This window comes from Macaca thibetana, chromosome 2, assembly GCF_024542745.1.
Source record: "Macaca thibetana thibetana isolate TM-01 chromosome 2, ASM2454274v1, whole genome shotgun sequence".
NCBI classification, from domain to species: domain Eukaryota; kingdom Metazoa; phylum Chordata; class Mammalia; order Primates; family Cercopithecidae; genus Macaca; species Macaca thibetana.
Genome location: NC_065579.1, coordinates 107,420,608 through 107,446,603, shown reverse-complemented (window position 1 = coordinate 107,446,603; position 25,996 = coordinate 107,420,608). Strand labels below are relative to the sequence as shown.

At 42.2% G+C, this 25,996-nt stretch overlaps 2 protein-coding genes across 8 annotated transcripts in view; both read left to right on the top strand.

Moving 5' to 3' along the window:
• Positions 1-25,996, top strand: part of STIMATE (STIM activating enhancer) — a 239,118-nt gene that overhangs the window by 33,223 nt on the left and 179,899 nt on the right. The gene's annotated exons all lie outside the window — the stretch shown is intronic.
• Positions 1-25,996, top strand: part of SFMBT1 (Scm like with four mbt domains 1) — a 150,942-nt gene that overhangs the window by 15,827 nt on the left and 109,119 nt on the right. Inside the window, exon 2 of one of the 7 annotated variants that reach the window (XM_050781080.1) lies at positions 14,460-14,551. The exons of the other annotated variants lie outside the window; for them this stretch is intronic. The gene's annotated coding sequence lies outside the window, so the exon portion shown is untranslated. The remainder of the gene's footprint in view (positions 1-14,459; positions 14,552-25,996) is intronic. 7 annotated transcript variants of the gene reach the window in all.

Sequence of the window (25,996 nt, the reverse complement as noted above, 5' to 3'; positions counted from 1 at the left end):
TTATTCCTTGCACACAGCCTAGCACAGAGGAGACACTAAATAAATTATAGCTGAATGAAGGCATGGAAGCAATACTGCAACATATCCACTTATAATGTTATTTCTATTTGAAAATGTATTATGTTCTAAACAAGAAATGATTATGTTTAATGAGATCTCATCTTGTCATTTCCAGGCTCAGAGCCTGCCAGTAGCTTTCCGTAGTAAGTAGAATAAAATCCAAACTCCTTGTGTGGCCTACAATACTCTTTGTTTCTTGTTCCCTGCCCACTTCTACCACTTTTCCACTTGCTTTCCCACATGGGTCTTCTGTCCATCCCAAGGATATCAATTTGTTTTTTTTTTTTTTTTTTTTTTTTTTTGGTAACAGGGTCTCGCTCTGTCACCCAGGCTGGAGTGCAGTGGTGTGACCACGGCTCACTGTAGCCTCCGCCTCCTGGGTTCAAGAGATCCTCCCACATCAGCCTCCCAAGTAGCCGGGACTATAGGCATGCACCACCATGCTCAGCTACTTTTTGTATTTTTAGTAGAGATGGGGTTTCGCCATGTTGTCCAGGCTGGTCTTGTACCCCTGAGCTCAAACATTCCACCCACCTTGGGCTCTGAAAGTGCTGGGATTACAGGCATGAACCATTGTGTCCAGCTGGCCGCACATCAAGTTTGCTACATTTAGTTCCTTTTAATCATGGAGGGTTCAGCTCAGTGAGGCCTTCCCTAGATATCCTTACCTCCATTCCAGAGGCACTTTTTTCTCACCATTGTTTGATTTTCTTGGTGACACTTTTCACTATATGAAATATTTTATTTTTAGCTTGTTTTAATATTTTAATTGTAATTTATCATAAAATGCTTTAAAGCCACTCTATAGAGAATATTAAAATCTGTGAACCTACTCCCAGGATGTTTTTCCTAATTGTCCCTTGTGGGAGAGATAAACTACATACCAATGCGTTATTCCTTGTGTTCATTTACTATTGTAAGCTCTGAAGGTAGGGACTGTGTCTGTATTTTAATCACCATAGCATCCTGGTACTGAGCACCTGGCAAATACGTGTATGTAAATAGAGGTATGAATAAATAACCAATTTATACATTATTAAGAAATATTTTTTTCCTATTCTTGGACACTTTTTTTTTTATAGTGTTATAGTTTTAGTTCTGAATGTTCAGGTTTTTTAAAAATCAGGAACTAGTATTTTGTCATATTTTGCTGCTTTAAGTATCTATTTTGATGAATGTTTTAAGTTGGCAAAATTCCTTTCCTCATCTTCATTTTTGAAGATCATGTTATTTTATAACTTTTCTCCAAGATAACTGAGCATCTTTGGATTCTCGACAAATGCATTTCCATTAGTAAAAATCCAATTGCAGGGCACTTGCTTTACTTTTTGTGGCAGTAGTTACAAAGAGGCAATCAGCAGTCTGGTTCTGTGTGGGTGCGGGGTGGGGCAGCTCCACTTCCTTTGCCCTGTGTGACTGATGAGAGAGCTTGTTGTTATTCGCAGGTGCATGGGCCGCAGGTTGAGCTTCAGAATCCAAGCCGGTGGAGCCACTTGCTTCCCACTGTTGTTAATGCAGTCAGTGCACTTAATGTGGGAATGCTGATGATGGCTATATCTATGTGAGGAACTGGGATCCCTGAAACCAGGAGGAGCCATCTACAGAGCTTGAAGAGGGTTGGACAGGCTTAGGCTTTGCCTGCTGTCTCCCTTGCCCCTGCCCCCTATCGTGCTTGAAATGGAGAACGATTGGGAATTTTGAAGCTATGGGGGAAAACCCTTTAGTGTTTTACTGAACTGATGCTTGAGTGGAGTGAGTTTAGGTAATTTGGACGCTTCACGAATTCTAAAGTTCTTTGTTGGTTTAGAAACAAAATAATCTTATGTAAAACTGTTGACTCATAAAAATATGATTAGCATTCATATTAGCATATAAAATGTAATTGAACTTTAGTCACAGACTTGCTAATGTATTTGTATCTTTTAAATGTTGGTTACAGTGGAGCCAAATATTTTTGTTGGGGAAGCAAGTAGATTTTTTTTTTTTTTTTTTAGCATTATGGCCAGTTCAAAGTTACTGTAATTTTAAAGGAGGAGGGTGGAAGGAACCTCTCCAAACTCCCAATCCCTCCACTCTCCCCCGTTTTACTGAATTCAAATTGTGCCACAAAGACTTTAGAAATAGTTAAGAAAAATGAGATCACTTTTTTTTTTTTTTTGAGACAGAGTCTCGCTGTGTCGCCCAGGCTGGAGTGCAGTGGCCGGATCTCAGCTCACTGCAAGCTCCGCCTCCCGGGTTTACGCCATTCTCCTGCCTCAGCCTCCCGAGTAGCTGGGACTACAGGCACCCACCACCATGCCTAGCTAGTTTTTTGTATTTTTTTAGTAGAGACGGAGTTTCACCGTGTTAGCCAGAATGGTCTCGATCTCCTGACCTCGTGATCCGCCCGTCTCGGCCTCCCAAAGTGCTGGGATTACAGGCTTGAGCCACCGCGCCCGGCTGACATCACTTTTAATAGGAGTTACTTTTTCTTCTGTTGCTTTATTTTTTTAAATCATAATCACAGACTTAAGTATGCCTTTAAAACATTTTAAACAGGGATACATGTACATAGTAAAATTTTTTTTGAATATCAAAAAAGAGTGTATTCCTTTTTACTGAAGCCCCTAGTTCCTCAGTCCCTTCTGTAGGCCACTGTTATTCCCAGTTTCTTTTGTATTTTTACAGAAACATTCTATGTGTGTAAAGCGTATATTTCCTCATCCACATTAAAAAAACTCAAGTGGTGGTATATTTTAGACATTGCTTTGCACTTTGCTCTTTTCACTGAAAATATCTTGGATATATCCACGTACACATAGATCTGCTGCATTTTTTTAGTGGTTGCCTAGTAGTTCATTGCATGGATGCACCTTAATTTATTTAGTTGTTTCCAAATTTATGTATATTTTGGGTTATTTTAAGTTTTTTGCTGCTACAAACAGTACCATGGACTAATGACAATTGAGTTTGCTTGGATTAAGAAAGGTTTTCTAATACTTAAAAGTGCTTTTTTCTGTTAGTATTTCTAATACTTAAAGTGGTTTATTTTTTGTAAGTTAGTGTATTTGTGGGGGTAGACTGTTCTCCAGCCTGCCTGCCCCCAAGATGCAGAAGGTAGAGAAGCTGGGTGCAGTGGAGTAAGAGGAGTTGGAGGTAGAGAGTCATGGAGAGGCCTTCTACCACTCCCATTCTCCCCACCCTCCACCCACCCCATGTTGTGGAAGGATGGCATAGGCAGAATCCCCGACTAAGTCTTGGGAGACTAAAGCATCTGAAGTTGTCTTCAGACTACTGAGGTGTTGATCGTGCTTTTGAAGCCTAAGGCCTGAATGTGTGCTGCTTGTTATGAATTCAGATAGTTGCTTTTGTATTTTTGTTTTGAGAAAATTGCAGCAGCAAGGATTAACAAATTCTATCAATTTCTGGATTTGGGTGGTATTCTTTTGTACATTGGCGGAAATACAGCTAAGTTTTTTTTTTTTTTTTTTTTTTTTTTTTTTTTTTGAGACGGAGTCTAGCTCTGTTGCCCAGGCTGGAGTGCAATGGCCGGATCTCAGCTCACTGCAAGCCCCGCCTCCCGGGTTCATGCCATTCTCCTGCCTCAGCCTCCCGAGTAGCTGGGAGTACAGGCGCCCGCCACCTCGCCCGGCTAATTTTTTTTGTATTTTAGTAGAGACGGGGTTTCACCGTGTTAGCCAGGATGGTCTCGATCTCCTGAACTCGTGATCCGCCCGTCTCGGCCTCCCAAAGTGCTGGGATTACAGGCTTGAGCCACCGCGCCCGGCCACAGCTAAGTTTTTAAAAGTTGGTTTTACCTGGGCTACTTGGTAAGGAATTTTAAACATGATGCTCCTGTTCTGGTGCAGAATGTCTAAAGAAACTGAGTTTGGAATCTTGAGGCATTCTGTAGTTGAATCTTACAGTGTTATATATGCCTTTGTAGTCCAAGCTCTTAGTTATTATCCTTCATTAAAAGAACTTCAGAATACCCCTCAGAGCATATATTTATACCCCTTCAATAACACTCTGCATACTGCCATTTTCTGTAAAATGTCTTCCTAAAAAGTGTGACAATTCATGGCAGTCTATTCTTTTTTTTTCCCCCCATGGTAGTACATTTCTAGCCCATGACCCCCCCCCCTTTTTTTTTTTTTGAGACAGAGTCTCGCTCTGTCGCCCAGGCTGGAGTGCAGTGGCCGGATCTCAGCTCACTGCAAGCTCCGCCTCCCGGGTTCACGCCATTCTCCTGCCTCAGCCTCCCAAGTAGCTGGGACTACAGGCGCCCGCCACCTCGCCCGGCTAGTTTTTTTTTTGTATTTTTAGTAGAGACGGGGTTTCACCATGTTAGCCAGGATGGTCTCGATCTCCTGACCTTGTGATCCGCCCATCTCAGCCTCCCAAAGTGCTGGGATTACAGGCTTGAGCCACCGCGCCCGGCCTTTTTTTTTTTTTTTTTTTTTAAACAGAGTCTTGCTCTGTCGCCCAGACTTGAGTGCGGTGGTGCGATCTCGGCTCACTGCAAGCTCCGCCTTCCGGGTTCACGCCATTCTCCTGCCTCAACCTCCTGAGTATCTGGGACTATAGGCGCCCGCCACCACACCCGGCTAATCTTTTTGTATTTTTAGTAGAGACGAGGTTTCACCATGTTAGCCAGAATGGTCTTGATCTCCTGACCTCGTAATCCACCTGTCTTGGCCTCCCAAAGTGCTGGGATTACAGACATGAGATACTGCACCTGGCCTAGCCCATGACTCTTATGACTTGCTCAGAGGGTGTGCACACCGAGCCAGTGACAGGCAGGCAGGTCCCCTTTGAGAGCACTTGTGCACTTCCCTGCAAGCGTTTCCAGCCACTGAGTGCTAGACTGGGTGTTTCTGAGTTGTGTGTTTGCTCTGCTATGGCCTTCTTTCTGCCATTTATTTTGTGTTCTAGCAGGTAATTTTTTTTTTTAAGATGGGGTCTTGCTGTGTCACCCAGACTGGAATGCAGTGGCCATTCACAGGTATGATCATGAGCACATTACAGCCTCCAGCTCCTGGGCTCAAGCTGTCTTCTCATCTCAGCCTCCTGAGTAGCTGGGACTACTGGTACAGGCATGTGCCACCATGCCCAATTAGTAAGTAGTTTTGACCCATGAAGGCAGACAAAGAGATGTGACTTGTAAAGTTGAATTTGTGGCAAAGAAGCAGTATCACACTGGATGTCAAAACACAAGTTTTATGGAACTAAGGTGCCTTCAAGAGTGGTCTGAAAGCCAGGTGTGGTGGCTCATGCCTGTAATGCCAGCATTTTGGGCCGAGGTAGGTGGATTGCTTGAGCCCAGGAGTTCGAGACCAGCCTGGACAACATGACAAAACCGTGTCTCTACAAAAAATACAAAAATTAGTGGAGTGTGGTGGTGTGCACCTATAATCTCAGCTACTCAGGTGTTGAGGCAGGAAGATCGCTTGAATCTGGCTACAAGTGAGCTGTGTTTGAGCCACTGTACTCCATCCTGGATGACAGAGCAAGACCCTGTCTCAAAAAAAGTGCTCTGAGAAAAAGAAATAACCGTAGAGGTCAGCAGGCTATTAGGGTTAATCAAGTTTTTTGTACTGTGAAAGGCTTTGTAAACAATGGGGTACCCTGGCAAGTTGGACTATCCAAAGTTTAACCCATTTATGCCTAGTGTTCCATTACTGGAACGCTAAGCTTATGGGAGTTATTTATATCCTAGCGCTCAAGGTCATCACCAAGGTGTGATTTTTCACACAAATTTGCAACCTCCAGCATAAATGGATTAAAGAACAGGGGGAAGAAACAATGGCTTAAAGGCATGTTTTAATTTCACAGGATTTTAATAGGACTGAAGAGGAAGCAAATTTCCTATGGATGTTGCCTAATGAATTTACATAAGGACTCTGCTTTAGTGACCTTTCTCATTCTTCCATCCAGAATTTACACAAGGACTCTGCTTTAGTGACCTTTCTCATTCTTCCATCCATGCCTGTTAAAAAAGGCAGCTGCAGCCTGATTGGCTCATGCGCACACTAGGGCTTGTCAGAAATAGCTGACCTCTGGGGCAGATGGCAGGCACTGAATCACTGAATTTTCTTCTCCATGAAAATGACAGTATTCCTGGAGGTAGAAATGTTATTGCTGTGTTAAAAAGTTACATTTTCTCATTAGTGAATTGGAGGTGCCATGATCTGATACCGTAGTAATTCATTTAGCAGACACTAAATAGCTGTGATGTGAAGCGGTGGTGCCCAGGGGTTTAGGGAATGCAAAATTGAGTAAGTTCCCTAAGCTTATAGTACCAGGACAGGAAATGATATAGAACTTGTGTTTAAGTGTTGTCAAAAAAGTGTAAAGCATCTACTACGGAAGGTGTTTTGATGGGAGTGTGGGAATGGGCTAACATTTGTAGAGTTTTGTTTTGAGAAAGGATTTTTGTGGGAGTAAAGGGCAGGGAGTTAGTGATTTGTGAATATATGTTGTATTATTAGTGTAAGAATTTCTAATAAGATAAAAATTTCGGGTCTTAATAGAGGAAACATCTAGTGTAAAATAAGAAAGTAACCCTGAAATTTTCTTTTGAATTCCATTCCCTGTTGGGCATGGTGGGTCACGCCTATAATCCTAGCACTTTGGGAGGCCAAGGCGGGAGGATCACTTGAGACCAGGAGTTTGAGACCAGCCTGGGCAACCTAGCGAGTCCCCATCTCTACAAAAAATTTAAAAATGAGCCAGGTGTGGTGGCACGATTGTGTAGTCTTAGCTACTTGGGAGGCTGAAGGGGATTGCTTGAACCCAGGAGGTCGAGGCTGCAATAAGCTGTGATTGCACCATTGTACTCTAGCCTGTCCGGGGAAAGAGCAAGACCCTGTCTCTAAAGGAAGAAAAAAATCCCTTCTCAAGCCTTTATCTTTAGCACTGCCTCCTTCTAAAACTATTATTTAATTTTGGCGAGGTTCTTGCCAACTCTTCCTTTTTGAGAGTAGTAGAAGCAGCTGAGAACCAACCACGCAGATCTCTGGGCTGTTACATCTAGGACTGTAGGCAACCGTGGGACCCACCTGTAACTGCAATGAGCAGCTATGGGGGCACAGGGAGGGAGGGTAAACTCTGTTAACTTGTGGCGGTGACATGCAGCTTGGCAGGAATTCCAGCATATCCTTAAAGGGCCTCAGCCTTTTTACTTTGTATTCTCCGTTGACTTCCTCTGTTTGCTCTTTAATTGCTAAGGGAGACTTACTATCCTCACTGAGTGGTTATGTGTGAGTCATTTGCTGTCTTGACTTACGGTTTTGCGTGTTTTTAGAATCTTTCTAATACAATAAAATATTTTTATTATTTTAAAAATTGAAGTGATTTTGGTAGAATGCTAGGAAAGGGACCAAAAATTTAGTTCATGTTAACTACTGGAGAATTTTGGTGGGAGAGCAGGTTTTGAAGAGATGAAGTGCCTTTTTATTATAGCTTATTACTTTACTATTGATACTTGTAAGCTGTTACTTGAGACATAAGCATTACTGTGGCAGTTTGCGTTTTCATGTGGTGATGTTTATGGTGTTAATATTTTTTCAGATAATTAATTTTGCTTTTAATAATTTAACACTACACTTTCTGTAAGGTGATCAGTTGCATGTGGGGGTAGAACTTTTTCTAAAGCAGTGTGCTTTCATCACTTACCCATCCATTTGTATGCAATATTATCTCTTCAAAACACAGCCCAACACTGAGAGCAAGCAAAGTCAGTTTTCAAGTGCTGACAATAATTGCTATAAAGCTCCTGCACCAAAGCTGATGTGTGGTTCTTAACTGTTTTCCAACCTTCCATATAGATCAGACACCATCAACTGGGAGCAAGATGAGTAGAGATTGTTAGGGCTGCATAGTGAAGGCAGCAGTTAGCAAAGTCCAGCATCACACCTGGACTGGGTATATAGTTGCTCTTTAAAGAGACCAGAGTTACCAAGGCAAGGATGAAGTGTGTTTAGGAGTCTCTGTTTTGAGAAGATAGGGAAGTAAAAATATATTCTAGAAATATTTTCATCACAGTATTTTTTTTTTTTTTTTTTTTTTTAAAGACAGGGTTCTCTCTGTCACCCAGGCTGTAGTGCAGTGGCGCTAGCATGGCTCGCTGAATCATCTACTTCTTGGGCCCAAGTGACCTCCCACCTCAGCTTCCCAAAAGCTGGGACCCTAAGTGTGTGCCACCATGCCTGGCTAATTTTTAAAATTTTTAAGTTTTTTGTAGAGTCAAAGTCCCCCAACATTGCCCAGGCTGGTCTCAAACTCCTGAATTCAAGTGATCCCTCCACCTCAGCCTCCCAGAGTGTTAGGATACAGGCATAAGCCACTGCACCCAGCCTGAAATATGTTTTGATGCTTGAAGAATGACCAGGCTTCATTTATGTCTGGGCTTTATTACTTTAGTCCAAAAATGAAGGGAATGGGACTCCCAGATTTTTTCTAGTTCTAAATTTCTTTCTTCATTGGCTCTCTAGAAAATATACATTTTGATAATTTTCCTCTTGGAAATACAGTTAAGAGGGTCATATTTTTTCTCTAATTTGACCAGTTTAATAAAAGCTGGATTTATAGGTACTTATATATTTCTATACTGTTTCTATAATACTTATATAAAAATATTAAACATTTTATGACTCTGGCATGTTATACATTAGTTTTCTCCTATAATAACTTGGAGAATGTTAATTTGCAGTTATTTATTTTTGGGTAAAGTCATTGTATACTTTATATTCTTATATATAATGGCTAAAGCCTTTATATTCTTATATTTGGCTAAATGTCAAAACATAAACAGTATAATGGCTTTAGACAAATATAATTAAATAATTCTATAATATTGGTTATATTCTTACACCTCGTAGGAGTCCCATCGAAGTTTCTATTGTGTGATTTCCAGTGAGATTGTTGGACCGGCCTCTGACTTTTTAAGTCCCAGATAGGAGTTCAAAATATATTCAGAATTTGCTTAGCATCCTCTGAGTAGCATCAGCACATTGGTCCCAGCAATCATTCAGTTTGACTTGGATTATTTTGGGAGCCTCTTAGCTGTTTTCCCTGTTACTTCTGCCTTTGCCCCTTTTAGTCTGTTGTTGACACACAACGACCCTGTTAACAAGTAAGTCAGATGATGTTACTCTGCTCAGAATTTACTGCAGTGGCTAAAACCTTTATCATAGCCAACAAGACACTCATGGCCGGCCCTCCCCATCTCTCAGATATCTTCCCCATTGCCTGTTCTGTTCCACATAGGAACATGCCAAGGAGGCTTCTTCCTTAGGACTGTTGTACATATCTTCCCTTGTCTGGAATGCTCTTCCTACAGTTACATGAGTAACTAGCTCCCTTTCCTCTTTGGGTTCCCACCCCCCCAAAATCACCTCAGTGACCTGTGTATCTAAAATTTTTACCCTTCTCCAACATTTCATATCCCTGCCCCTGCTTAATTTTTTTTCATTTTAGCACTTGTGTTACACACTATGTGTTTGATTTATTTGTCCTGAGTATTGCCTCTCCTTCACTAGAATATAAGCTCCTTGAGGACAAGGATTTTTGTCTGTGTTGTTTCCTACTATATCTCCAGTACCTACAACAGCATCTGGTCCATAGTAGTTGCTCACTAAAAATTTGTTGAATGAATGGATGAGTGAATATTTCATAGCATAGCTCCCCACCCTGGCCCATGAGTTATGTAAGTTTTGAATATGGTGGGCTATTAGTGAGTGTCTAGTCAGCAAACCACTCCAGGTGTTTCATTCAAGAGGGATGTAACTCTAGGGATTGTTTACAAAAGGAAGGGCTGAAAGAACAAAAGGGAGAGAAAGAACAAACCAGAGCCCATAAACCCCCATTTCTCACTGATGCTGCTGTAGTTCGCTGCAGCCAAGCAGGAACCTGTACTCCTGCCAGTGCTGCTGCCGGAGCCTAATGGGAGCACAGCTGACAGGGGGGTTTGGAAATGTAGATTTCAGGCCTGATGATGCAGGGAGAGTCTGGAAGGGTAGATGTGGGACTAAGTACCAGCGTACACTATCTAGCACAGATGGTATTTATTTAATTCATGTATGGAGATAAATTTAGATGTAGAACAAATTAAACTGAGTAGTGTGGATTGTGCCACCAAATAATAACACAGAGTGAGATCTTAGACCATGACTGAAATGTAAGAAAGCTAAGAATTAAATCCCAGTTTAGCCTAGTCATATCCATGTGTTGAACCACAAAACTGAACTCAGCCTCTAGAAATGGAACAAGACAGGAAACATATCTTCACTGTGGCCCTGATCTCTTTGTGTGATTAAGTGCTCATTTCCTTGAGTTCAATAAATCTGTGTTTAGGCCCAACTGTGTCCCAGATTAGATCTCTGTCACCTAAAGGATCACATTGACCTCTCCTGATCTAATTAGAGTCATCTGTTACTCAGGGCTCTGCTGTCATTTAAAGGTCGGGTTGCTCCTCTTTTTTTCCTGTTCTCACTTTATGAACAAGGACACCAAAATCTAAACATACTTGGTTGGTAACTACATGATTTTTGACATGAAGTTATTAATAAGCTATTTATTAGGGATGACAACATTTTGTTTTTTAAATTTTTTTATTGTGGCAAAATAAAACTTAGCATCTTAACCATTTTTAAATATATAGTTTAGTGGTATTAAATGCATTCATAAAACTGTCTTAACTACAGTACAGTGTGCAGTTCAGTGGTATGACTATGTTCATAGTGTTGTGCAACCATTACCACAGTCCGTCTCCATTACTCTTTTCATCTTGTAAAACTAAAACTCCATACCTGTTAAGTAATAACTTCCCATTCCCTGCTCCACCCCGCCCTGGTAACCAGCATTCTGTTTTTCAGTTCTCTGAAATTGACTACTTTAGGTACCTCGTATAAGTGGAGTCATGTATTTGTCTTTTTGTGACTGACTGGCTAATTTCACTTAGCTTAATATCAAGGTTCATCCACATTGTAACATGTCAGAATCGCCTTCATTTTAAAGACTGAATAATATTCTACTGTATATCTATAGTGTATTTTGCTTCTTCATTCTGGCTTATTTATTTATTTGTTTGTTGTTTATAGAAACAGCGTCTTATGTTTGCCTTTTTTTTTTTTTGAGACAGCACCTCACCCTGTCGCACAGGCTGGAGTGCAGCGGTGTGATCATGAATGACTGTAGCATCTACCTCCTGGGCCCAGGCAATTCTCCTGCCTCAGCCTTCCGAGTAGCTGGGACTACAGGCACATGCCACCATGTTCAGCTAATTTTGTGTTTTTACTAGAGATGGGGTTTCACCATGTTGCCCAGTTTGGTCTCCAACTCCTGAGCTCAAGTGATCTGCCCACCTCGGCCTCCCAAAGCACTGGGATTACAGGTGTGAGCCACCACACCCAGTCCAACTAGGCTGTTTCTACAGTAGAAAATGAACACCTGCTAGAATAGCTTAGATTCTTCTGTTCTTTGTTTCACCTAGTGAGGCCTTAATTTTCACCTGTTAACCACTTTTTATTTAATGCCATAGACGAATCCTAGAGTGCGGTGAGGAATCTTTGAGAGAAGAAACTTTATTGGGTGGGGTGGCTGGCCTCTGCTGTTTTTGCATTTAGTCTTCTATGAATCCCTTCCTGAATTTGAAGTGCTACCTTAGAAGAAATATTACCTCATCCGAATTCTAGGGGAAAATGGTTGGTTTGAGTTTAAGCAAAAATAATGTATTAATATTTTCCCCTTCTGCGTGCTTTTTCTCTTTTCCCCTTGTAAATGATTTTATTTTTCCCTGTGGTTGCTGTTTTGAGCTGTGGTTATTGGAGACTCCCATACAAAGGGGCTGAGCTGGTGGTGCTGGGGCTGGAAGGCTGTGACATAGAGCAGGCGAAAGGGGAGTCCTGCTTTCTTGTATCCTCCGATTCTCTCAAAAAGGCCCTGGTGAAGGCCTTAGGTCATAAGACTTATGAAGACACTGTTAGCAACCATCAACTGATTTAAATTAAATCTCCAAATGGCAACAGAGTGCACTTGAGCCAGGAGTGTATCTGTGACCCACAGATACTTGCTGTCTTTTGACTTCATAGAGGCATTTACTTTTATTTTTTTAACTCTTTATTATACAAAAATTTAAACATAACACAGAAGTAGAGATAATATAATATATCCCCAATTTACACATCACCCAGCTTTAACATTTTGCTTTCCTAGAGACATTTTCTAGTGAGGGTAGGCATAAAGCATGTGAGTTTTGTATTACCTTTTCCTCTCCTTGACATTAGGTTTTAAGCAAAATTGTCTCCAGATTTACTTCAGCAAATTTAGGTACACACTAGTTATTCTCAAGACTAGTTGTAGAGAAGTGACAACTGAATTTGATCTTTCGTTAGAAATGTACTGAGTGTAAAAAAGATTGTTGTTAGAGATGTCCTTTACGAATAGATTAAGTTTATTATATATTGTTTTATATTACTGTTAGGCTCAATGTAGCCAATAGGGGACCTCTACTTTCTTTCTTTTTTCTTTTTTTGAGACAGAGTCTCACTCTTGTTGCCCAGGCTGGAGTGCAGTGGCGCAATCTCAGCTCACTGCAGCCTCTGCCTCCTGGGTTCAAGCGATTCTCCTGCCTCGGCCTCTCATGTAGCTAGGATTACAGGCACGCACCACCATGCCCAGCTGGCCAGGCTGGTCTCAAACTCCTCACCTCAGGTGACACGCCCGCCTCAGCCTTCGAAAGTGCTGGGATTACAGGAGTGAACCACCACGCCTGGCCTCTGCTTTTACTTAGTATGGAAAAGCCTGTATTACAAAACTCTGGGTGGAAGCCTGGGTATAGATTGGAAATGTGTTCTCTGTTCTTGGTTTCCCCTTTTCCCTCCTTCTTCCATCCTCACCTTGTTCTTTCCGCCATTCATTCTACAAACATGTATTGGCTTTAATATACTACCCCAAAAAGACAAAAGCTTGTATTGCAGGAAGGTAGGGAGATAATAAACCAGTAAGGAAATAAGTAAAATCTAGTAATTTTGATAAATGCTAGGCAGGAAATCTGACTGATATGTTAGAAAATAAGATGGGGATGTGTTCAGTAGAGTGAAAAATCTCTTTTTTCCTTTTTTTTTTTCTTTTTTGTTTTTTCTTTGTTTGTTTTGAGATGGAGTCTCATTCCGTCGCCCAGGCAGGAGTGCAGTGGCGCTATCTTGGCTCACTGCAACCTCTGCCTGTCAGGTTCAAGCGATTCTCCTGCCTCAGGCTCCCGAGTAGCTGGGATTACAGACATGCACCACCACGCCTGGCCACTTTTTGTATTTGTAGTAGAGATGGAGTTTCACCATGTTGGCCAGACTGGTCTCGAACTCCTGACCTTAGGTGATCCACCTGCCTTGTCCTCCCAAAGTGCTGGGATTACATCACGCCTGGCCTACTTTTTTTTCTTGGTACTCACTGGCCATGGCAAGAAAAAAAAAATCATTACGTACTGGTTTTAGACTAAGCTGTGGAAGGCAAGAAGCAGTCGTGTAGAGAAGGCTGGGTGATGGGGAGAGCACCTGCAGAGGCCCTGAGATTGGAGTCTGTGTTGAACTAGGAACCAACGGAGGGAGTGTGAATGGAAAGAAGCCGAAGTGGTAAGTGGGGACACCAGATCTTGCAGGGCCTCGTATTCCCAGTAAGGAGTTTTGATTTTACTATTTAGGCAGTTACTGAAAGGCTTTAAGTAGGATTGTGTCATGATTTGCTTTGTGTTTTAAAAAATGCCTGTATGCTCTATGGAGAATGGACTTCCAAATGTGGAAAGGGAGACAGTTTGGAGGTCGCTGCAATAGTCTAAGTGACATGGACTAGGATGATGACGGTGAAAAATGGAGAGAAGTGTTTGATTTCAAAATGTATGGTGGCTACTCAATAGGACTTGCTCATGGACGGGGTGAGGATGAGGAAGCCATCAATAGTGGTTTCTAAGTTTTTGACGAGGTTGGTCCTGTAATATTGAGATGGGGAAACCTGGGGAGAGTTGAGTTGAGAAGCAAAAAGGTTTGGTTGCCCGTGTAACATTAAAATGGAAATTCCAAATGAGTAGTTGGATATGTGAGTCTGGAACTCAGTGAGTGAGTCCTAATCATTGATTTCACACACACACACACACCCCCCCACACACCCACACATATACCAGTGACAGTCCTCCTAATCATTGATTTCACACACACATGTGCACGTGCGTGTGCTTTTTTCATTTGTTTTTTGAGACATAGTCATGCTCTTTTGCCCAGGCTGGAGTGCAGTGATACAATCATAGCTCACTGCAGCCCTCTTGACCTCCTGGACTCACATGATCCTTCCACCTCAGCCTCCCCAGTAGCTGGGACTACAGATACAGGCCACCACATCCAGTTAATTAAAAAAAATTTTTTTTGTAGAAATGAAGTCTCACTATGTTGTCCAGAGTGGTCTCGAGCTCCTGGGCTCAAGCAGTCCTTTTCCTCAGCCTTCCAAAGTGTTGGGATTACAGGTGTGAGTATTGATAATATTTTTACCCATGAATTTGCATGACATCACCTGGGAAGAGAATTCCAGTGTGGGTGGGAAAAAAAGAAGAGAACTGAGCACCAAACCCCAAGGAATTCTAAGCTTTAGAGCTTGTGATTCTTGAGGAGGCGGCAAAGGAGACAGGATTGACTAAAGAGGAAAAAAAAAAAAAAAAAGATTGGCTGAAGAAGAAGAAGGACAACCAGGAAAGTAGTGTCACAGGACCTGAGAGAAGGAAATTCTCTGAGAAGTGGCAGTTTACTGTGTAGAATGGAGGGTCTGCTACCATAAGAGAGAGAACCATTGGATTTAGCAACTGGAAGGTCATTGGTGACCCGGACAAGAGCAGTACCAGTGAGTTAGGTGAGGCTGTAGCCAGATTGGGGAGGAAATGAAGAAATGCCGTATGAAGGCAAGGCTCTGAGATGAGACAGCTTGCTGTGAGGAGGAAGCAGAGAAATGGAGAAGTGCGTGGAGGGCACAAAGGGGTTTTCTTTTACTATTGAGATAGGAACATGAGAGCCTGTTTGTGTATTGATCTTGTGGGACTGTTATGGCAGATAGGGGTGTAGAACATGAGGTTTAACTGAAGGTTCTAGGTTACAGAGTAAATAGGGAAACGGGGTGGTGTCTAGAGCTTCAGGGAAGGGATTTTCCTTTCTCTGAAGGATGAAAACAGATCCAGGCAGGTGGTGGGAAAATAAAGGAAGTTCTTAGCCTTCATATTGTACTGCAGAACTAACTCTTTTTCTTGCCTGGTTCTTGCATTCTTCAATTTTCTTTCTTTTTTTTTTTTGTTTCTGAGACGGAGTCTCACTCTGTCGCCCAGGCTGGAGTGCAGTGGCACAATCTAGGCTCACTGCAACCTCTACCTCCCTGGGTTCAAGCGATTCTCCTGCCTCACCCTCCTGAGTAGCTGGGACTACAAGCCCATGCCACCACACCCAGGTGATTTTTGTATTTTTAGTAGAGACGGAGTTTCACCATATTAGCCAGGATGGTCTCGATCTCCTGACCTCGAGATCCACCCACCTCCGCCTCCCAAAGTGCTGGGATTACAGGTGTGAGCCACCGCACCCAGCCCATTCTTTAATTTTCTAAGTATGCATAGACTTCCAGCTGGTATTAATGAAAAAGCAGTTTATTATTACGTGTCACACACTGAAAAGCATCTTTTTTAAATAGAGAAGGAAAAGAATTTAGAAACAGCACAAGGTGTATATAGATGTTTACAAGAAGCCATGCTCATTTCGTTAAGATAATTATATTGCTTTTTTTTGAAGAGTGAAGGTATAAGCTGCAGGAGAAGGGAAGAGGCATGGGATGCTTTATTTCTTGGGATTCTTTCATAGGAATACTGGTATTTCTTCAAGTTGCTCTTTAAGTTCCTTCTTGCTCCATGAGAGTGCTTCATGTTGCAGTCCTGTCACTCTGCTGTTGGTGGAAGGTTTCCTTTATTAACTGTGTAAGACTTAAGTTAGAATAAACATGGGAGACTACACTTCTGATCTGATTAGATTATAAACCCCCAAGAGGGTGGGGATTTTGTTTTGCTCACTACTTCATCACTGGAGCCTGGAACAGTACCTGGCAGGTAATAGGAACTCAAGAAATACCTGTTGAGTGAATTAATAAAAGAACTGCCAAATAAAAATAAGTGTCAGTATATTAGTGGACCTGGAGAGTAAAGTGACTGCAACATCCTCAAAATGAAAATATTTCCTCTTTTATCCAGAGATCACATTCTTACTTAAAGTAGTATGGTGTGCAGAAATATTATGGGCACTAGATTAGAGAGGCATGGATCCCATCTTTATCTTCTAACAGCTTGGGCGTGTTTCTTAGCCTTAGTTTCATTTTCTGTAAGATGGGACTAGTAATAATGTACTTAGCAGAATTACCATATATTTGTATACTGTATATAAAGTACTCAGCATGGTAGCATAGTAGGTCCTCAACAGAAGGAGGATCTCATTTGTTTCTATTTTTCTTAGTGGTTATAAATCTAGACGTTGGAGACAAATCTAGTTAACAATAATCAGTTTTACAGATGGGAAAAATAAAAAGAAATTGGATCTTTCCAATATGAATCAAAATAGAAATTTCCAATGTAAAAGGCAAAACTATAAGAGAAGGTCTTTGTGGCTTCAGAATGGGGAAGGATTTCTTAAAACAAGAGGCAAAAAGCACTAACTATAAAGGAAAGGGTTGATAAATATGACTACATTAAAATTAAAACCATTATCAACAGATGCCATAAAGAGAGTGAAAAAATGAGCCACAGAGTGGGAGAATAAATAATCATATAGAACTGTCAGAATATGTGAAGCGTTCCTTCAAATCTAAGTAAGGAAGACAGCCTAGTAGGGAATGACTTGAGAAGGCACTTCTCAAAAGAGGGAATCCAGTGGTCAGTAAACATAAGAAAAGGCATTCAGTCTCACTTTAATTGGGGGATGCAAATTACAACACTGGGATATGTCACACACTCACTAGATTTGCAGGAATTTAAAAACCCACTGTCACTGAGTATGTAGAGCCACTGGAGCTGTTATTCACGCTTGTGGTATGTGCGTTGATACAACTTCATTGGGAAGGTTGAATATTGATTGTATGCTTTGAAAGTTGAATATATGTTCACCCTGACCTCAGCTAGATTGACATGTCTTTTTGGCTTGAGGCAATCCCTGGAGGTTCGCACTGCGATCCATGATCAAGGCTATGATGGTAAGTGTTATTAGAGCTCAGAGGGTGCAGTAGTGTCTGGTGTGCTGAGCTGGACCAAGCAAATTCCTCCTGCTTTGGAGTTAGAGGTGTGAGCTTAAGGTTCTCATTTTTTTTTAAACTTTGTCCTTTAATTTATTAATGACTATTTTCTAAATGTTAGAAATTCCCAACTTTATTTTCTTTTACTGCTAGAAGTAGAGTGTTAGAAAGACAGTATTCTAAATCAAGGAAAAACCATAGTATATTGTTCTTGATGAAATAAGTCTTCCCTACGGCATGCATGCCTTGCTGTATGAAGAAGAAAAATGAGAAGCAAACAATTGTAAGCTTTTTCTTATTTTTAAAATAGTTTTATTTAAAAAATAAGAAGAGAATCACCTACTTAACGTATACAATTCATTGGTTTTCAGTATATTTACAGGGTACTGTAACCATCATGATAATCTAATTTTAGAACATTTTCATTATTCCAAAAAAGAAACCTTGTACCCATTAGCAGTTATGCCCTTTCCCGGCTTCTTCAGCCTAAGGCAACCACTAATTTACTTACTTTCTCTCTAGATTTGCCTATGGTGGACATTTTGTGTAAATGATATCATATAATTTGTGGTATTTTGGGCCTGGCATTAATTTAGCATAAAGTTTTTGAAGTTCATCTGTATTGTAGTGTGTATCAGTATTTCATTTGTTTTTACTACCAGATAATAGTCTACTGTATGGCTATGTCACATCTTATTTATCTACTCATCAGTTGATGAACATTTGGGTTGTTTGTACATTTTGGCTATTGTCAGTAATGCTGCTGTGAATATTGCTATACAAGTTTTTGTGTGAACATTTGTCTTCATTTCTCTTGGGTATATACCTAGGAGTGGAATTGCTGGGTCTATGGTAACTCTTATGTTTAACTTTTTGAAGAACTGCCAAACTGTTTTTTCATATTGCCTATACCATTTTACATTCTGGTTTCTCAACATCCTTGACAGCACTTGTTATTCTCTCTCTTTTTTTTTTTATGGTAACCATTCTTGTAGCTTTAATTTTGGGGTATTGCAAATTAAAATACAGTGAGGTTTTTTGTTTTTTTGTTTTTTTTCTTGGAACAGGGGTCTCTCTCACCTGTCACTCAGGCTGGAGTGCAGTGGCATGATCTTGGCTCACTGCAACCTCTGCCTCCTGGGTTCAAGTGATCCTTCCACTCAGCCTCCTCAGTAGCTGTGAGTACAGGCATACACCACCATGCCCAGCTAAGTTTTGTAGAGACGAGGTTTCACCATGTTGCCCAGGCTGGCCTTCCATTCCTGGGCTCAAGTGATCTGCCTGCCCCAGCCTCCCAAAGTGCTGGGATTACAGGCGTGAGCCACTGCTCCCGGCCCTATTACTTTTTATATAACTCAAACATGATTCTGGCTTTTAAAACGACATTTGTTGAGGGAGGTTGCTTTATGCTTTCATTCTGGGGGTCCTCCAGATTCATAATTTATTTCTGCTGTATTAACATTTTTACTGGCTGTGTCTTTATTCGTTCACTCACTCCGTCACATACTGAGGGCCTGTCCTTTAGAGTATAGTCCCAAGAGAGCCTAGGACTCACCCCTGTCAGGGACTGTGACACCTGATTTTGTGTTGCGAAAATAAAGAATATTGTAAAGGGCCGGGCGCGGTGGCTCAAGCCTGTAATCCCAGCACTTTGGGAGGCCGAGATGGGTGGATCACGAGGTCAGGAGATCGAGACCATCCTGGCTAACATGGTGAAACCCCGTCTCTACTAAGAAATACAAAAAACTAGCCAGGCGAGGTGGCGGGCGCCTGTAGTCCCAGCTACTCGGGAGGCTGAGGCCGGAGAATGGCGTGAACCCGGGAGGCGGAGCTTGCAGTGAGCTGAGATCCGGCCACTGCACTCCAGCCTGGGCTACAGAGTGAGTCTCCGTCTCAAAAAAAAAAAAAAAAAAAAAAAAAATATTGTAAAAATCGCTGTACAGTTTATAAGGTAGACTAGATGTACTGTTGGTCTCCAGAACTTTTTGCGAAGATCTGTTATCAGTAAAAGCTCTCAGATATGTTTCTTGTTGTCAGTTGATTCATTGGGTGGTGGTTCTAAAAACTTATTTTTTTGTAATACAGAGTCTCTCACTCTGTCACCCAGGCTGGAGTGCAGTGGTGTGATCATGGCTCACTGCAAACTTGACCTCCTGGGCTCAAGCGATTCTCCTGCCTCAGCCTCCCAAAGTGCTGGCATTACAGGCATTAGCTGCTGCGCCTGGCCTAAAAACTTTCTAAGAAGTGGTCTCAGTTCTTTCCTGAATTGAGGCTTTAGGATATTCAGTGAAATGCCTAAGAAGAAATGATAGAAGATGAGGAAATCCATTTTGGAAAAAGCCTTACGTGTAAAGATTTTATTTTTGAATGGCAGGCAGGTCGGTATGTTGGCAAAAGAACTTAGTTACGGATTTGACTGTCATTTACTAGTTATGTGATATCGAACAAGTTAAATAACTTCTTCGAGTCTCTATTTCCTGACCTTTAAAATGGGAATATTTCAAATGGTGGTGGGATGGAAGAGGTGTCACATCACATGGTGCCTACTGCAGTGAGCACTTAAGTGTCAGCTGTCTTCCTCCCTAACTGCAAGGCAGTTTATTTAAATAAAATGATTCTTGGCCGGGAGCAGTGGCTCACACCTGTAATCCCAGCACTTTGGGAGGCTGAGGTGGGTGGATCACCTGGGATAAGGAGATTGAGACCAGCCTGACCAACATGGTGAAACCCCGTCTCTACTTTAAAATACAAACATGGCCGGGCGCGGTGGCTCACACCTGTAATCCCAGCACTTTGGGAGGCCGAGGCGGGCGGATCACGAGGTCAGGAGATCGAGACCATCCTGGCTAACACGGTGAAACCCCGTCTCTACTAAAAATGCAAAAAATTAGCCGGGCGAGGCGGCGGGCGCCTGTAGTCCCAGCTACTCGGGAGGCTGAGGCAGGAGAATGGTGTGAACCCGGGAGGCGGAGCTTGCAGTGAGCCGAGATCGTGCCATTGCACTCCAGCCTGGGCGACTAAGCGAGACTCTGTCTCAAAAAAAAAAAAAATAAAATAAAATAAAAAATAAAATACAAACATTAGCTGGGTGTGGTGGTGGGCACCTGTAATCCTAGCTACTTGGGAGGCTGAGGCAGGAAAATCACTTGAACCCAGGAGGCGGAGGTTGCAGTGAGCCGAGATGGCGCCATTGCACTCCAGCCTGGGTGACAGAGCGAGACTCTGTCTCAAAAAAAAAAAAAAAAAAAAAAAGAATCTTTATAAATAAACTGTGTTCCTTCTTGAAGTAAATTTACTATTAATGGATTATTATCTATAGTAACAAAATGGTGAGAGCATTTTGGCAAGAGCAGATATAGTAATATAATCATTTTCTAGAATGTGAAAAAAGTTGTTTCCAGCTAGCAGTGGATAGAAAAGTGAATTTAGCAGAAAACTCACTTCTGGTCTGTTTTGAACAACTTAGCCATACAACACCACTAAGAGTTATACTCAAGATGTAATATTGTTTTGCCAATTCTAAGTTTACCTGTTCCCTATTGTCCACTTAGAAGAGTGTACTCTTTAGGTGAAAGATTAAAGAATGATTACCCTTACCATTTTGAGTACAAATTAGTGCGTAAATTGTAACTTAGCAAGTTTCATGAATGAATTGTACTGTCTCCACTTAGGGCTCATCACTGGAAATATTGATGAAAATATTTTCCATTGAAGCAGCAAGTGTTTTTGCCAACATTATTATCAAATCCAGTAGCTCCACAATTCCTAATGCAGATTTTCAGATGATTGTGATTGATCTTTTAGATGCTTTTTCACAATTTTTTTTTTTTTTTTTTTTTTTTTTGGAGACGGAGTCTTGCTCTGTCGCCCAGGCTGGAGTGCAGTGGCGTGATCTCAGCTCACTGCAAGCTCCGCCTCCCGGGTTCACACCATTCTCCTGCCTCAGCCTCCTGAGTAGCTGGGACTACAGGTGCCCACCACCTCGCCCGGCTAGTTTTTTGTATTTTTTAGTAGAGAGGGGGTTTCACCGTGTTAGCCAGGATGGTCTCGATCTCCTGACCTTGTGATCTGCCCGCCTCGGCCTCCCAAAGTGCTGGGATTACAGGTGTGCGCCACTGCTCCTGGCCTCAAAATATGTTCTACGATTTGGGAAAGGTAGTATGAAATATTTATACTTTTTTATGGCTTTTTTTTGTATTTTTGTTATTAGTCTCTTTAGCATTGAGTTTTGAGAGATGTTAGCTTTTCAACTGTAAAGCAGGTGAAATATGCTCCAATCAGTATATGTTAATTTGTTATATTTATAGCTGAACTAGATTTGCTGGTGATGGAAATTGAGCCTGCAAAAACTAAAGTTTGTCTTCCATTTTCCCGTAATTGCATTACCTTGAATCATATGATATGTAGGCCCTAACCTTTGACTTTTGGGTTTGTTGGTCAGTGTTTTCCTATTACTAAAATAAGCAAAGGATTAAGAGCACTCACTGCAAGGCACTTATGTCCTTTTTGGCAGCCACTGAATCTTGTCCATTTGCTGCCCAACTACTTAAATGCCTACTTCTTATTCACTGCCTTCAGTTTATATCTGTCCTTCTCTTTTTTTTTTTGAGACGGAGTCTCGCTCTGTCGCCCAGGCTGGAGTGCAGTGGCCAGATCTCAGCTCACTGCAAGCTCCGCCTCCCGGGTTTACGCCATTCTCCGGCCTCAGCCTCCTGAGTAGCTGGGACTACAGGCGCCCGCCACCTTGCCCGGCTAGTTTTTTCTTTTTTTTTTTTTTTTGTATTTTTTATTAGAGACGGGGTTTCACCGTGTTAGCCAGGATGGTCTCGATCTCCTGACCTCGTGATCCGCCCATCTCGGCCTCCCAAAGTGCTGGGATTACAGGCTTGAGCCACCGCGCCCGGCCTATATATATATATATATCTGTCCTTCTCTTCTCAGCCACCCACATCATAGCCTCGGCTTCCACTACACAGCTGGAAATCTCTCCCAGAGGGTGCCTGTGACCTTTGCAGTGGAAAGGCCAATGTCCTTTCTTTTCTCAGTCTTTTTTTTTTTTTTTTGAGACGGAGTCTCGCTCTGTCGCCCAGGCTGGAGTGCAGTGGCCGGATCTCAGCTCACTGCAAGCTCCGCCTCCTGGGTTCACGCCATTCTCCTGCCTCAGCCTCCCGAGTAGCTGGGACTACAGGCGCCCGCCACCTCGCCCGGCTAGTTTTTCGTATTTTTTTTTAGTAGAGACGGGGTTTCACTGTGTTAGCCAGGATGGTCTCGATCTCCTGACCTCGTGATCCGCCCGTCTCGGCCTCCCAAAGTGCTGGGATTACAAGCTTGAGCCACCGCGCCCGGCCTCTCAGTCTTTATTCTCTTGAATTTCCTTTCATGTTTGGGTTTGTCAGTGGTGCACTCCTCTTTGTGAGAGGAAGCTTTCTAGGTTTCCTACCTCTCAATTTTTTCTCTACTTTATACAAAGTGGCTCATGCAGTGGCTGGCACATAGATGCTTAAAAAGTGTTAGTTCCTTTCTCTCTTTTTTTGTGGTCTCTCCTTCATTCTCTGTTCATTTCTCTGTGAGATTTTCTGATTAGTAGTTACCTGCAGTATGCCAGTTGATTTGTAAACCTACAATCCAACCTTTCTTATACTCTGTCATCTGACAACAGCCTGGTTTGCCGCTGATTCCAGGACTTCTTCACCTGGGTGGCCACTCTCATTACCCCAGAGTTCACTAGTCATGGTGAACGCACCAGTCTTTTACACTTCCCCCACTCCCAAACCTCAGTTCTTCTTAACTACTATCCCAGTATTATCAGTGACACCAGTATTTATTTTCCTTTTCACATGGTAGAATTTGGAGTCATCTTTGATTTTTCTGTCATTTCCTACTTTGAAATGTCTCTTAGGCTCAGTCCTTGGACACCATTCTGATGGCCACTTGTCTGCTTTAAGCCTACAGCATTTGATCTCTGGACTAGTCCAACACCTTCCTGCTGGTCAGCTGCTGGTCCTAACTGCCCTTTAATTGAGTATATGTCACCTGGCAGCTGTAAGATACGGCACTCCTCAAGTCTTTCTGGTTTGGTGCCATTTGTGTACTATAGAACTTTTATGTATTATGTGCACTCTTCTGTGTGGCCTTGTTATCTATGCCAGCAGACTGATCCCTCCTGCCACCTTACACATGAGCATACTTTCCACCATGCCCCTTGCTGAGCTGGTGCCAGCCTCATGCCTGCCTTGGTACCCTTTGTGTGCTGCTTGGCCTGCCGGGAATGCCTTCCACCGTTTCCTCTACCTTTCCAAGGTTCTGTCTGTCCTTGAAGATGAAGTTTATGCCTTTCTTTTGGTAAAGCTGTTTGCAGCTATTTTGACTCACAGTTAACTCTCCGTTTTTTGGCAGCTAATTTTGAAAAGCCTTGCATTTCAGAAATTTCCCTAGTGATTCTGTCCATAACTATAAAATCCTTTAGAGCAAGATTGAACTTCGTATTGGGCTTCCCCATCATCCCCCGGGAAGTACCACGAATAAAGGAGGTGCTCAGTAGTAGATGGAGACAAGTAGCTAGCAGGCTGGTAAAGAAGCATCGTAAATATGCTGGTTTTTAACTGTGTTGGTAAATACTGACTGGAAAACAGTTCCGAAGATATAGATACCAAATAGATGTTTTTGAGCTTAGTGGTCTTTTTTATCTGGTGTCATTTTGTTGATACGGTATAACAAATATTGTGGAATTAAAATTCAATGGAGAAGCTTTGGGCAAATTACCTTATTTAAACATGTTTTTTTTTTTTTTTTTTTTTTTTTTTTTTTTTTGAGATGGAGTCTCGCTCTGTCGCCGGGGCTGGAGCGCAGTGGCCGGATCTCAGCTCACTGCAAGCTCCGCCTCCCGGGTTTACGCCATTCTCCTGCCTCAGCCTCCTGTGTAGCTGGGACTACAGGCGCCCGCCACCTCGCCCGGCTAGTTTTTTGTATTTTTTTAGTAGAGACGGGGTTTCACCGTGTTCGCCAGGATGGTCTCGATCTCCTGACCTCGTGATCCGCCCGTCTCGGCCTCCCAAAGTGCTGGGATTACAGGCTTGAGCCACTGCGCCCGGCCTAAACATGTTTTTAAAGTTAAGTTCTATATATACAGAGATGTTTGTCACTTAGTCAGCTACTGTAAAACAATACTAGGCTATAAATAACATGTCATTATGTTATGCCCAGACTGTTTGTTCCCCAAAGAAGACCACCAGAGTCCAGAGTCAAAGCCAAGCGGCAAGGATCTTTACTACAAGTTCGAACTTGGTCCCTCCTTTACACAGTATACAAGAGGGCCCCGAACAATGCGAGCGTTTGCTTTTTATAGCCCGAAAGTTGTAGGGGAACAAAGAAATTCTTTTGGCTCCTGCGCTTTCAGTAACCTTGAACGGCTGTCTCCTTATCGGAGACTTTCCAGGTGGTGTTTGTACTGAGCTCAGGGAGTTTGAGAGATATATGGTGGTGGGATGGGAGGATGGGATGTGTTTGTGCTAGGCTCAGGGAGTTTTGAGCCCGGGGCTGAGGAATGTGCCCAGCTCCTTTCATTCCCCCCTTTTTTTTAGGTATTTTTAGAGTCAATTTTGGGTCTTATAAGTCTGATTTTGTTTTAGTGTTTACAGGTTGGTATTGGGCTTTGAGGACCATGAGTTGTACGGTGTTAAATTTTTTTTTAATAAATTGTAAAATTCTGTTAACAACACAAGGTTTTACGGTAAGTAGAAATAGTAGACTTAGTAGGGACTAAAAAATATGCCCAGCTCCTTTCAATTATAGAAAAACACACTGTATTTTGGTTGTACAAATTAAGTGAGCGTCATCTTACTTTGAAACATGGCTCCACAATTACCTCCTTGTGCATTTTCCCCATCTATATTGTATAAAGAACATTAATAAAATTTCTTGTATAATTTTCTTTCTGCCACTCACCTCCTCCTCCCTAAAGCATCTCTGGACTAGAAAGGGCTTACCAGCCCCACAGAGGGTTCAGTCAGGACCCATGAGCTACTTTCCCCTGGCCTGGCAGCCATGTTGTTCGGTCACTGCCCAGCTGCTCTGTTTGTTTTTTTTTTTTTTTTGAGAATGGAGTCTTGCTCTGCCGCCCAGGTTGGAGGTGCAGTGGCGCGATCTCTTCTCACTACAAGCTCTGCCTCCCAGGTTCATGTCATTCTCCTGCTTCAGTCTCCCCAGTAGCTGGGACTACGGGCTCCTGCCACCGTGCCTGGCTAATGTTTTGCATTTTTTAGTAGGCTGCTACTCTCTGGATAGCTTTGTCTCCCTTTGTCCTCCCCTGGGATAGGTAACTCAGGCTTCCTGCCCCGCACCCCCTTGCGCTCCCTGCAGTAGGAGCATTGAAGAGCCAGAATAGCTTTCTGGTTCTTCTCTCTTTACCCAAAGAAGTTTTACTTGCTTGTTTGTTAAGAATGAGAAAATCCGTTTGAATTTTTTTCTTTCTCCTTTACTACTGAAAACATTCTTCCTTTTCGTTATGATTGCTTGCTTTTAGCTCGTTTCCCATTGGCTGGAGGCAAAGGGATCATGTTTTAAATCTCTGTAGCTGCTACATAGTAGACCATAGTATAGAAACTAAGTATAGTTGACCTTGAACAGCACAGGTCAAATCACATGGGTCCACTTTATGTGGATT